At 35.3% G+C, this 13860-nt stretch overlaps 1 protein-coding gene and 1 long non-coding RNA gene across 9 annotated transcripts in view; one reads left to right on the plus strand and one right to left on the minus strand.

Moving 5' to 3' along the window:
- LOC137496227 (uncharacterized) overlaps window positions 1-13860 on the plus strand; it is a 385312-nt gene that overhangs the window by 13883 nt on the left and 357569 nt on the right. For all 7 annotated transcript variants that reach the window (XR_012382738.1, XR_012382737.1, XR_012382735.1 and 4 more), the window contains exon 3: window positions 468-541. This is a non-coding gene — a long non-coding RNA (uncharacterized lncRNA). The remainder of the gene's footprint in view (window positions 1-467; window positions 542-13860) is intronic.
- Window positions 9651-13860, minus strand: part of LOC110439952 (transmembrane protein 236-like) — a 766382-nt gene continuing 762172 nt past the window's right edge. For both annotated transcript variants that reach the window (XR_011016419.2, XM_073907388.1), the window contains one exon: window positions 9651-12293. The gene's annotated coding sequence lies outside the window, so the exon portion shown is untranslated. The remainder of the gene's footprint in view (window positions 12294-13860) is intronic.

Raw genomic sequence — 13860 nt, forward strand, 5'->3', positions numbered from 1 at the left:
AGACACTGACAGTGTCTACAGACACTAAGAAGTGTCTACAGTGTCAGAAGATAATCGCCTTTGATATCATGTCATTTGGTTTTTGATTGTCAGGTTGCTCTAGGCTTAGTTATAATAATATTTATACAATATAGTTACAATGATATTTATACATTATCAAACTAGTGTTACTTTCTCTGCTAAGTGATGTCCAGCGGCAGAATACCAGCTCGTTAATTCATGCTCGTGCAAAGGATGAGACGGACAAAAGTAATTAATGCATAGTGCATTAGTGCATCTTTTAAAAAAGGGTATTTCAATAATAATGTAATGAATAGGATATAATTTTCAAATTCAATTGAATTAAAAATATAGAAGCACAGTTGAACAAATATAAGTCATGTTTTGTGGAACACAAATGAACAATCTATTCTTGTTCTGGCTGTGTTATCCGCAAATGTTTAATATTGTCTTTCTTGTCCCTTTAGGATGCAAACCAACAATGCTTTCAAAGTGAAGTTCAGAGAACGGAAGATGACATTTCACTCATTTTTGGAAAGTGGTAAGATATAACAAACTTTCACATTGTTTACATTAATGTTTCACTCTAAAAATTATAATAATAATGCAGCGTGTCTGCAGATCCTTAAGTCTTAAAAAGTCTTAAATCCCATAGTATAGAAATAAGCCCCTAAATAGTCTTAAAAGAGGCCTTTTCAAAAATGGCCAGATACAAAAGAGAAAGTGATAAATGAGAAACCTATGTGTTGACGAGAAATAAAGCAACATATTTGATAGTTGAGAACGCGGCGTTCTGCAGAAGTGGCGGAACAAAAAAGCAAGATACCCTATCTTGGCCATGGTTGTAAAAAAGTATCTGCATTTGCGCCACAAGCACACCGTCTAAACGTGTATTCGGTGCTCTTGAAAACATTTCCAAAGCTTTACCAGTATCGTGCTAAACCTGTCTAATAACACTTCGTTTCGGTTGTTTTCCACTGAGCCTGGAACGGCATTTCACAATTACAAACAAATCTTGGCCCAGAATTCTCGTCACAGTTAGACAACCATGCTGGATTGTGTCGACAGATTCTGTGTGTTGATGTTGCGGCTCTGTCGCCAAGCTACCACAGCTAGCTCGGCGTCAGCGCGCTAGTCATCAGACATCCACAAATAAAGTACACTACATTTAATATAAAAAAAATTATCCAGGTCTAAACGATACAGTCCCTTATATGTGTTGTTCCATGTTTTTATATCCATATCTTAATGTCTATGTGTCACTTGCTGCATTCATTATTTAATGTTTGAAAACTGAAACAAATAACAGCCATCGCTTAAAGGGTTATATTTTACCATCAAAATGCAGTATGTTATATCATTATCAACTTTTGATGTAAAACTGCTGTGTATTTTAATTGATTATCAAAAATGAACTAATTTAAGTGCTATATTTTTCATTAGTGAAAGTGCCCGCTCATTTTTGGCAAGGCCTCTCCAAAAATATATTTCATCCACTATAAAATAAATGCACTATTTTTGTTGCATTATCATTGTTTATTTTTCTGTTATGTATAGAGATTTGATATATAGTATTTATTTCCCCTCCAATCATTTTCAATCATCACGTTACATTTTAGTCATTTTCACTTTAAATAAAATTTAGCCAGAGCTGCGCAACATATGACCTCTAAATAAATAAGGTGCTGTGACATGTACAGTAGGTGAGAGTTTAATTTGGCTATTACCGCTGTAGCTTATACCGCCGCCGTTTTAAATGGGCAAGCACGTGTTTTTAATGTATGACCACAGTTTGTGAATATGCCGCCAGGGGGCACAAAGATGGGATGCGAATGGACAGAAATAGCCTATACAGCAGCTGTAAATATGCTACTGTACTTATAAATGAAGATGAAAGGATAAAACAGAGCATTGTAATTGCTTCATTAATCATAAAAAATTAGTTGACACTTTATTATCATTGTAAACTTGTTGACGGCGATGAGAATTCACTTTGGAAAATAGAAGAATTAAAAGACAACTAAAATGAAAGCACAAACATTCAGTACAAATAAGTAGGCCTAAAAAAATAAATAAAGCAGTCTTTTAGCCTAAATATAGAGATGTTCAGTGTTTGCTATTTTGATAGGACTAAGACAGTCATTAAATAAGCTTTTTCATTTATGTTTTCATTTATGTTTCATTTACATTTTCGTAATTGATTATATTTTACTTTCTCATTTTATGTCTCAATTATTGTACATAATAATAAACAAATAATGAAAAATAAATAAACAATAAAAATAGGCCTAAATAATTATTTATTTAAAGACGATGCAGCGAAATACTGAGAAACGAAAAACTTTCTCCAAGACTATTTGTTCCTGTTAATATAAATAATTAGTGGAGATATGCATTTAGTTTTGCATTAAATGGCTTTATTTTTACCTGCAACAAGGAGTTTGTGGGTGTTTTTCTAAGTTAGGGTTTTTGGGGGGGTCTTTAAAACAGGGTCCCCGCGGGTCCTTAAAAAGTCTTAAAATGTCTTAAATAAAATTTTCGATTTTTAAGGTCTGAAAATGTCTTAAATTCTTTAATTTTCCATAAGGAGGTCTTAAATTTCATGTGGGATCTTAAATATCATGTCCGACTCGTCTTATGGCGGCAAATCAATGCCAATATAAATCGAGCGCAGCGGTGATGTTTGCGCGCAGGGAGAAGTGAACCGTGAGCAGATTACAGGTCTACACGCGAGAAAATTACAGCTCGCGAGCGCACAGGGGATCTTCACGCGCGCACTCAACTGATCCAGCGCGAGAAAACAAGTCCCGCGCGCGCACATCATCATCTGTGCGCACGATGTACGCTCTCGCGAGCGAGGTCATGCCTACAGCGTGCGTGCGATCAGTTCTCTCCGCTCGCTCGCTGGTTCTTCTCTCTGCTCGCGCGAAACATTTAGGATTTTTGTGAGTCCTAGGGCGGGACTTGGTTTACTTGTTATCTCTAACGCTATTGGCTACTCTACCTTTCCAGAAGTTAGCCTGGATTGGACGCAGGTAAGCTAGTTTCCCCGTTAAATAAAAATATATAGGATATTTTATCATAATGTCACAGTGTGAAACTAATAGACTTACTTTCTCAGTAATAATAGGTGACGACTTACTTTCAATAATGAGATATTTCTTGTAATAATTAATCTCATAATAATGCCTATATTCTTACCATCATGACCAAGTCATATAATGACATATCAAAATAATGAGATATATTCTTGTAACAAACTTTATTACTTGGGAGAGAAAGAGAGAGTTATACCTTGTGGCAAAAGATCTCTCCATTAAACAGAAATTGGGGAAAATATACATGGGCTATTAAATCAGGACGAATAATTCAGACTTTAAATGTGTGTTTTGAACCATTTGATGAAGTTTAGCACCTACAGTTAAACTGAACTCCAAACGTGTTCAAATTTATAAAAAAAATTTTTTTTTCTAAGACTCATTGTCCTTGACTCATTTTCTATGAAGAACAAGTCAGAATAAATTGGATGGACAATAGTATACAAAATAGGCTATACATGCATGCAGTGCATAAAGTACAAAGGTCTGTTATTCCACTATACAGTTAAAGTCAGAATTATTAGCCCGCCTGAATTAATAGCCCCCTGTTTATTTTTATCCTAATTTTTATTTAATGGAGAGAAGATTTTTTTCAACACATTTCTAAACATTATAGTTTAATAACTCATTTCTAATAACTGATTTATTTTATCTTTGCCATGAAGACAGTAAATAATATTTGACTAGATATTCTTCAAGACACTTCTATACAGCTTAAAGTGACATTTAAAGGCTTCACTTGGTTAACTAGGCAAGTTAGGGTAATTGGGCAAGTTATTGTATAACGATGATTTGTTCTGTAGACTTTCGAAAAAAATAAATAGGTTAAAGAGGGTAATAATATGGACCTTAAAATGGGTTTTAAAAAATTAAAACAGCTTTTATTCTTGCCGAAATAAAACAAGAAAAAAGTGGGCTACTAATTTTGACTTCAACTGCATATGTGACCTTTAAGATGTGGGCCTGTCGTATAGAAAGTGGTATTTGTATGCCTCTGAAGTGGAATGATGTAATGGATAGTGAGTAAAGCCAAACGAAGATTGTAGAAATTAAATTGTTGCTCAATAGGTGGCGATAAACACCCATCTGAATGTCTGTCACTGAAATTTTATGTTTATTTGGGCTAATCATTTTTGATTGAAGTCTTTATATGCAGGTTATTCAATCATTAACTAAAAATGAGATTGAAAAATATATATAATATATAGATATATATATATTTTACACTGATCTATATTACAAACAATGTTAACAATTATAATAATATACAAAGCTGCACTGCACATATAGTATGCATTGTATGGAAAGATCTAAAACGCAAATAAACTCTTCTGAAGACAATATTTCCTAGAAAGATCATCCCCAAGTGTAATAATGAGCACTGCTGTTGTGGTTAATAATGAAGTAAAATACAACAAACCAGACAAGTGCTGCATGGACAAATCAAATGGGTTCAGAAAGTCATGTTACAAGAATGCAAGTCATTATTTTAGATATTATTTGACTGTTTCTCGAGATTGAATCCTCATAAAGTTCATAAAGTTCTCAGAAAGTTTCTTATGATTATGACTTGCAAATTGTATATATATTTAACGGCGTGATCTTTTAACCTGCGTCCAATCCCGGCTAACTTCCGGAAAGGCAGAGTAGCCAATAGCGTTAGAGATAACAAGTAAACCAAGTCAACCAAGTAATCTGCTCACGGTTCACTTCTCCTCGCGCGCAAACATCACCGCTGCGCTCGATTTATATTGGCATTGATTTGCCGCCATACTTCACCACATCATTCTGTGTTGACACACTGAACATTTTCCTGTTTTTTTTGTTTTTTTTTTGTTTAGGTAAAGTCTTAAATTTTCATTTTAGAGGACTTAAAAAGGTCTTAAAAGGTCTTCAATTTCCTGTTAAAAATTGTGCAGATACCCTGTAAAAGCAAAAGTCTAAAATTGAAATTTAAGGCCTTAAAATGTCTTAAACTCGCTGTTGTAGGTCTTAAATATTTTTGCACAGGTCTTATTTTTCCTATTTTCATGTAACGCTACATACTCGTTTAAATTATTTTTTGTTGCGGTTGCTTAGTTTTTGTGGTGTTGTAGTTCTTTATTTTACTAGACACTAGTAGTGAGATTTATTTGAAGAGTGAATTGTACAGTAGGCTATAATACCTTATCTATTTTTTTCCCTATTAAATTAAGAAATAACAAAGACCAAAGTATTATGCTAAAATATCTGTGCAAACGTACTTGTTTATTGTTTAACTTTTGTTGATAAAACAATACAATACAGCCTATAATAATGTTGTTAAATATTAAATAACTTTAACAGCTTTAAACAGTATAATAAATATTAAATGTTACATTTTAGGAACTTCACAAATAACCTAAAATGACACTTTACTAATCATTAATAATATAAATAGTAACTAATAATAATAATAATAAGAACATATTAGTCACTTTGAAAAAAAAAAAACAGTGTATAACTCTCCACTTTTTGTTTTTGATTTATATTTTAAATTCTTTGCCAGAAAAACTAACATGTAGACTTTGTCAGTTTAAGGGGAGACCTAATTAGGATTACAATGTTTTCAGCAGCACTGAATACATGTTCAGACAGTGTGCCTGTAGCGCAAATGCAGATACTTTTTCGCAACCGTGGCAAAGAGAGGGTATCTTGCTCCGCTGCCCGCATTTCTCAAAAAGCAGGTTTCTCTACACTGCAGAGCAGCGTGTTCTACCAAATACGTTGCTCTATTTCTCGTCAACGTCTTCAATTTATCACGTTTTCTTTTATATTTGTCCATTTTTAAAAAGGCGTCTCCAATACCTGGCTTACTTGCTGGGCGTTTGCGTCCAGAAGATGACATGGCCGTAGCTGGCTCCGCATGTCATGGGTGGCATGGCTGGGTGACATGGTTGCAGATGGCTCTGGAGATTTGATGTGTTTGTCCATTTAACACCTATTTTTTTTTTAACAAGCCCTGCAAATAGCTTCATAAATATTGGTCGCCTTTCTCATTCACCGTGAATGCAAAATGTTCCCAGATTGGAAATGTAACATTAGGGCCCAATCCCAATTTTATTTTTGTACCCCTACCCCTTCCCCTTTGCTCTTACAAACCAAAAGTAAAGGGAAAGGGCTTCAAAATTTACCCTTAAGAATTGGGACCCCACTACAGCGTCTGCACACATAATCATATGTCTTCGCGATCTCATGCTTCATGTGAGATCAGACGATCGCTACTGCTTTAGTTATTCCAGTTGGGCTATTTTTTGGTCTTCAGAAAGTCATTGAAGGCATGTACTATGTTATCATAACGATCTTATGTGGCAATAAGATTGTTACTGTACTGTGTACAGTAATTGTGTAGTGCACAAAAACAACACTATCATTATAGCAGACACTGTAAAAAGCTCATTCTCAGTCACTAGACATTACTGACAGGGTATTCGAGTGTCATCAAGTGTCAGAATGTTGTGGGACTGCTGTACAGGAGTTATTATTAGGGATTATAGATTGCGAAATGTAACTTTTTTTTTGCGTTTTTTTTTAAAGCATGATGGTAACACTTAAATGCTGTTATGAATATATTAAAACATGTTTGTTTGTCATAAAATTTGTAATAATTACAAAAATTACTAATTTGTGGATCTCCTTACTTTCGGGTTCAGCAATGCTGCCGTTGTGGCTGGTGTATTCTGAGAAATTTTCGTACCCCTTGGTTTCCTGTGTGTCTCTGAAAAGGGCTATTCACCCCTTTCCCTTAGCCCTACGCCTTCAAGCTAAAGAAAATTGGGACTCCCCTACCCTTTGGCGTGCACGTGCAAACTGAGGGGTAAGGGGAAGGGCTACGGGATAGAACTGGGATTGGGCCTAGGTTTTCCAACGAGGTTCATGGCTAAACTTGAACTTACGATATCATGTCCAACATTATATTCTAAATGTAGTACTTGGCAACATAATGGAAATTTGTGTTTTAGAGTGAGTGATGTCACGTACTACCGCCCTGGTGGCAGGAAAAACAGAGGTGGCAACTGATCACCGCGGTGATGCGGTTGTCACGGTGAACGTCACAGCCCTAGTGCAAGCAGCATATTTACATTTGAGAGCTCGCACGCAGTTTTGTCCACAAACAGAGGAAATTGGTGCATGAGCAAAGATCGCTTGCTCGTATTAAATGAAAGCGCTCTTGACTTGTAATACTGCGCTCACGACATTTGTCAGTTAAATATTGCCATAGCGGAGCTCACAGAATTTTTTGATACTTGTGTGAATAGCTTGTGCGATGCCGCATTTGATTTCAGTTGAATATGAAACACTTTGAAGAAATTTTGTACAGGTACGTCTGTACAGACATCTTTATGATCGGTCCATGTACGATCAAAGGGAGAACCAGATGACCGATAATTCTAGGCTAGAAATTGCAACAGCTGTGGGAAAGGAGGAAAGTTTTTGTAAAAGTTTAGGAAAACCTGAGTGATAAGTTTGTTAAAAAAAAAAGAGGCCATGCAAAAGTGGAGACCCATGTGGTTTTGATATTACAGAATATGTTTTTAACCATTCACAGGTTTTACACTAATATATACTGTATTTTACAGTTTTGAATTTAAAACAACGTACAAGTTACAAATTAAAATTAAGTAACAAATTATGTATTTGATACAGTTGAGGTTAGAATTATTAGCCCCCCTTTAATTTTTTTTTATTTTTTAAATATTTCCCAAATGATGTTTAACAGAGCAAGGAAATTTTCACAGTATGTCTAATAATATTTTTTTTTCTGAAAAAACTCTTTATTTGTTTTATTTTAGCTAGAATACAAGCAGCAGTTTTAAATAAAAAAACATTTTAAAGTCAATATTATTTGCTCTCTTTAAGCAATATATATTTTCAATAGTCTCCATAACAAACCATCATTATACAATAAATTGCCTAATTATCCTAACCTGCCTAGTTAAATTTATTAACCTAGTTAAGCCTTTAAATGTCACTTTAAGCTGTATAGAAATGTCTTGAAAAATATCTAGTAAAATATTATTTACTGTCATCATCAAAGATAAAATAAATCAGTTATTAGAGATGAGTTATTAAAACTATTATGTTTAGAAATGTGTTAAAATATTCTCTCCATTAAACAGAAATTGGGAAAAAAAATAATCAGGGGGCTCATAATTCTGACTTCAACTGTAACTGGAAAGGAATATATGAACCTATCAGTTTACAAAATGTTGATGCCCAATTTCTCGGCTTTATTGGTGATAATGGTTAGGAATGTTGGACTTAATGGCTTTTAGCTTACAAGAAGAAGACAGATAATAGCGACATAGTTACGTGTGAATTGTTGAGTGGGCAATAAAAAATAAAAAAATTTAAACGTCAGTATTTTTAGTAAGTGTACTTTTATGTTTGTTTTTATTCTTGCCATAATAAAAAATACAAATGAAGAGCAATCCAATTTCTGTTGCCATTAATATTTAACTTTAATAGGTAGAACTGTCTGAGACAGAGGTGTGGACTCGAGTCATGTGACTTGGACTCGAATCAGACTCGAGTCATGAATTTGATGACTTTAGACTCGACTTGACAAAATATAAAAAGACTTGCAACTCGACTTGGACTTGAACATAAATGACTCGGACTTTGACTAGGACTTGCCCCTATTGACTTGTAAAGACTTGCTGCTTCCCATGAAAAGCCCAAAGATAAAAAAAGTATGTTGACATGGACCGCTCTCTCTCTCTCCCCGTTTATGTGTGAGTGTGTGTGTGACAGCATGCGCGCGTGTGTGTGTGAGCATGCGCGCTTTCGGCATGACATCCAATCAAAGCACGGTAGATTGTTTTGATTCGACAGTATCCAACGTGACTACTATGAGGAGCCGGAGTGAACAAAAGTCAAGCGAACGCAGAGAGAATTTGAATTTGAACTTGAGATCGAGCCAATACTCGCGTGCCAATACTCGGTCTCTCTCTCTCTCTCTCTCTCTCTCTCTCTCTCTCTCACATACAACATACACCTCTCTCTCTCTCTCTCTCTCTCGTGCATTCAGTCTCTTTGCGTTCGCTTGACTTTTGTTTACGATGGCGTCTCATACCTTTAGTGCTTTTGCTCTCACGGGATCCTCCTGTTAAAATGACCCTTCGCTAAGCCACGCCCAAAAACCGCCACCCACCAATCGCGGCTTACCAATCGTAGCTACGGGCAGGGCCTCTGTCAAGCTTTCGAGCGAGGGAAACAAGCCAAATCGTTGCGCAATTGGATTGTGCAAATCTGACACCCGCTATCCTAAAAGTTTGGACTGGGTGGTGGGATTTTTTCCCTTTTCAAAACCAAAGCCCAAGAGGAGAAATGCCAGCGTGGATCAAGCTGTGTGAGGGGTGGTAAAGGAGTTAAGCTAAGTTGATTTTGTTTTCGATATTCACATTCAGTGATAGGTGGCAATAACTCACACTCCTCTTATCCTAAACAGATCTAAACTGTGTTTCTTATAAAAAAAAAACAAAGCAGGTTATGTTTCCCAGCGGTCTTTTTCTTTTTTTCCACTAGATATTATGAGCACTGCTTAGTTTAAACCCTCGCTATTGTAACGCATATAAATACATACACTAATATTTGCTGGTAGGAAAAATCTATTTGTTCACTTCTGTTATTTATACTTCGATTTGCATTTCAATTTTTTTTCTTCCACTTAACTGCAAATTTGAATAAAAACTGGATAAAGAGCACACAAACATGCTGACAGTAATAGGTACTGTACACTGTTATGGGTCAATGATGCTAATATTCGGCACAAATCCATCAGTTTCTTAGGTTATTAGATTATTTTATAATTTCACCTCTCCTGCTGTGCATGAACTATGCTGTTGAATGTTCAGCGTATGAGGTCGCTAGGCTAACCTTGCTTCAATTTTGATAAAATTATTTTCTAATCAGTTGCTATTATGTTGTGAATATACCCCTGTAATGTATACTGCAGTCCTCTTTTGTCTGGCTTTCTCAGATATCTCACCTGTTTGCCAAAAATGACTAATTAAATCCTTGGGAATGTCTGACACCAGCGCATACACACTGTAAGAGATGTGCCAGGCATGAAAGCTTGACAGGCGTGGCAACAGTAACTAAGGAGGGCGAGGCTTAGCGAAGGATTATTCCAAGAATGTTGATATGGTTTCTTTCTTGCTTTACTATTTATTAACAACACACAAAAAACTAAAAGGTTAAGGTAAATTCTTTAATAAATTCTAGTGTTTTTGAGTATTATACTTGTTGTATACTTGTATTATACTTATGTTTTAGGCTAGTATTATTTACGACTTGTTAATGAATGCTTCATAGTACAGAAGTATTACCAATAGTGAACAGATAAAATAATACAAAGTGTAGTTTTACTACAGTAAAGTGTAGTGATTTGTAGTATAAAATACCCTATATTGTAAAATAATACAGCACTGGGTAATTTGTTTATATTACACTTGTGTTACCATAGCAACTATAGTATTACCACAACTGATCAATTGAAGTTCTTTACTGTAGTAGGCTACTGTTCAAAACACAGTACATGCCAATATACGTGTTCAGGGGCCCTGTGGAACAGCTTTCCTCAAAATGAAGAGGATGACATGGAAAATGTCCTCCACAATCTCATCAGCAAAGTGGAAGCCAGCAGACACTAGTTTACTTTATTTTAGCTGCCATGATAAAATGAGATTGATAGTGAGATTTATTTGAAGAGTGAATAGTACAGTAGGCTATAATACCTTATCAAGTGTTTCCTTATTTTTATCACAGTTACATTTCTGCTTGCATTAGTTTTTGTTTAAATGCTTTTAAAATAAAATGTATTCTTTACATCCAACATCTATTCCAGGGGTGCCTTATAGTGGTGTAAACCCCTTTACAAGGGGTGTTACCCCTGTGTAAACTCTAGCCACCCCTGTGACCAACCCGATATGATTTTGCTGTTGACATTATTTATTTAAGTCTACTTACATAAATGCAATACAATGCAATATTTCAATAAATAAATAGCAGCCACTAAATTATTGTGGATTGATTGGTGCCACTGACGTAGCTGGCCTCTTCTGGCCCCCCTTAAGCAAATTTTCAGGGGGGCACCACTGGTCTATTCTCTGTCTTTAAGTGTTTGAAACTGAAAATATCTCATCATATAAAACAAACAAAAATGTTATGGTTTATTAGATTAAACATTTAATATGTAAGTCTATTTTAGTATTTTGGTTATTGTTATTAAACAGTGCAGCAATATGAATCATATCAAAAAGCATGAAAGGAAGAGGGAACACGACACAAATTGTGAGTTTGCATATAATCTCTGAGAGCGCTCAAGAAAATTTGTGTGTGAGCAGTGCATATTTGAGAGTGAGAGAAAATTTTCGCGTGAGCAGCGTTTTTGAGAACTCGCAATCAGTTTTGTCCACAAACAGAGGAAATCCGTGCACGAGCATCACACAAGGTAGAGAGCAAAGCTCTTCAACGTTATGTGTAGAAAACAACGTTATTGTTTGTATGAAGTAGTCTACTTCATTAACAATATGTGCTACCATTTTACATTGCTGCTAGACGGATTTGCAACTCCATCTCTTCAGCACACACGAGATTCAATTGACAAAATTCCAATTTCACTCAATTTAACTTTGCGGCATATTCAGGAGTTGGTCTACTGCTACCACATTGAGGTTATGTAATTTTGGTTAATCACAAGTTGATCACCGAAGACATAACATAACACAACTAAACTTAATGAATTAGACAGCAGGAGACCTGCAATTTCTGTGTGATGTGAGGCAAAATGGAGTCTTTTTTTGGTGGAACTCGTTCTTGTGCATTATGCTGTGTAGACGAGACGCAGCACTGTTCAGTACTTTTTCAGAAAATTGCATTTGTATTTTTATATATCTGAGCGATGTTCTTTCATAAAAAAAAGGTTTGTTTAATTAATACAGATCTTACAACCATACATAATCTGTATATATTTTATTTTTCTGTTAAAAAGACTCGAAAAGACTCGAAAATCAAACTGCAGGACTTTGGACTTGACTTGAGACTTGTTGCCTTTGACTCGGGACTTGACTCGGGACTTGCCTGTCTTGACTCGGGACTTGACTCGGGACTTGAGGGCAATGAATTGAGACTTACTTGTGACTTGCCAAACAATGACTTGGTCCCACCTCTGGTCTGAGATATAAACAAAAGCAAGTGATGCATCACTTAGATTTAAAAAATATATATATAATAATTAGTTTAAAAATCTTCAGTGATATCAATGATATGACCTAGTTCCTGAAACTTTCTCCTTCTCTGTTTATCCATCTCACTTTTCTGTCTGTTTCTTTTGACTGTCACGTCATTTAAAAGAATACCTCAAAGGCGAACGCATCAAGTATAAAAGCCTCCTGTTTCGTGAGGTGCGAAAGTATGAATCAGCCCTAAGATGCGTTTGTTTGCTTTTTCTGTAGTTCTGTCATGTTCACCAGCGAACAACCAACAGGGGCCTGTTTCAGTAAGGAGGTTCAAACAACTCGGAGTTTAAACTTGAACTCTGAGTTGATTTACCGAGAGATTAAAAAAAACAGCTGCCCAAGTTAATGCGTAATTTTTAATTTTAAGTATTTAAACATTTTAAGTATAATAAACTAAGTAAAGTAATGTGTGACGTTTATACTTTTTTTCTAAACTTTTATACACTTTTATCAGTTTTAATAGATTTAACAGTGCACTTGTTATGTGTCTGCCTTTTTATTGATCAAGTGATAGAGGTTGATATAACATTAAGAAGGTAAGCAGTAATAAAATAATTTAGACAGAATAATAATCCCATTAATCTAGTAACAGTGCATGTCGAAGGTTAAGCTAATTATTTATGAAAAAAAAGGACAAGCCTCGTACGTGACTTTGTTCTGTGTGTGACAAAAATGTAGGCAATAGCTGTGTTTCCATCAAAATATAGGCTATTACATAAATTTGTGCAAAACTGGAATAACGCCTAAAAATAAAGCAGCGTTTTTATCCAAAGAGTCGAAGAGAACACAATCGTCACTTCCTGATTAACTTGCGCCAAATATCAACAGTAAAAACAGAATTACTGTGGTAGAAGAAGCTGCATCAATGATTTTTTATTTAATTAATGTACTTGCGCCTCAGAAGACAATTGACTCACAATGAACACGTGGGGGCGTTTGAAGCCAGACGCGGAGATCTTGACACGCTCCAGACGCTCGGAGGTAATTAATAATATATACTAATACTGACACAGTTCAGGCATTTTAGAATGACTCAAACAGCATTAAATATGTTCTGCAGTGTGCTCAGTCTGCTGGTTTGTCCTTTCACACACATTTTCATCATCATATCTAACAAAACATTTTTTAATGTACATACTGTAATTTGTTAAGTGCACTTCGTAGTTCATGTGCATCTTATCAAATAAAAGTTTAACCTACTCAGTTATGCAAATGTTATATTATGCGTATTTTCAAAAGTTATGTGAATCATGACGTTTCCATCAATCTTTTTTATGCACATCTCCAAAATGAGCTCTAAAATAGGTGTGTGGAAATGTAAGACTAATGCGAGAAATACCGCTTCATCTTTAAAAAAGGGGAGGAGACCGACAGAAACTCAGAGTTTAGAGAATAAAACCTGCTCCGGACCAGGTTAGATTCACAGAGTAAGTTACCACGGTAACTGACTCTGAGTTAAAGTTACCTCTCTTTCAGAAACAGGCTTGACTTACCCTGCTTTC

Source organism: Danio rerio, chromosome 7 (assembly GCF_049306965.1).
Source record: "Danio rerio strain Tuebingen ecotype United States chromosome 7, GRCz12tu, whole genome shotgun sequence".
Classification (NCBI taxonomy): Eukaryota; Metazoa; Chordata; class Actinopteri; order Cypriniformes; family Danionidae; genus Danio; species Danio rerio.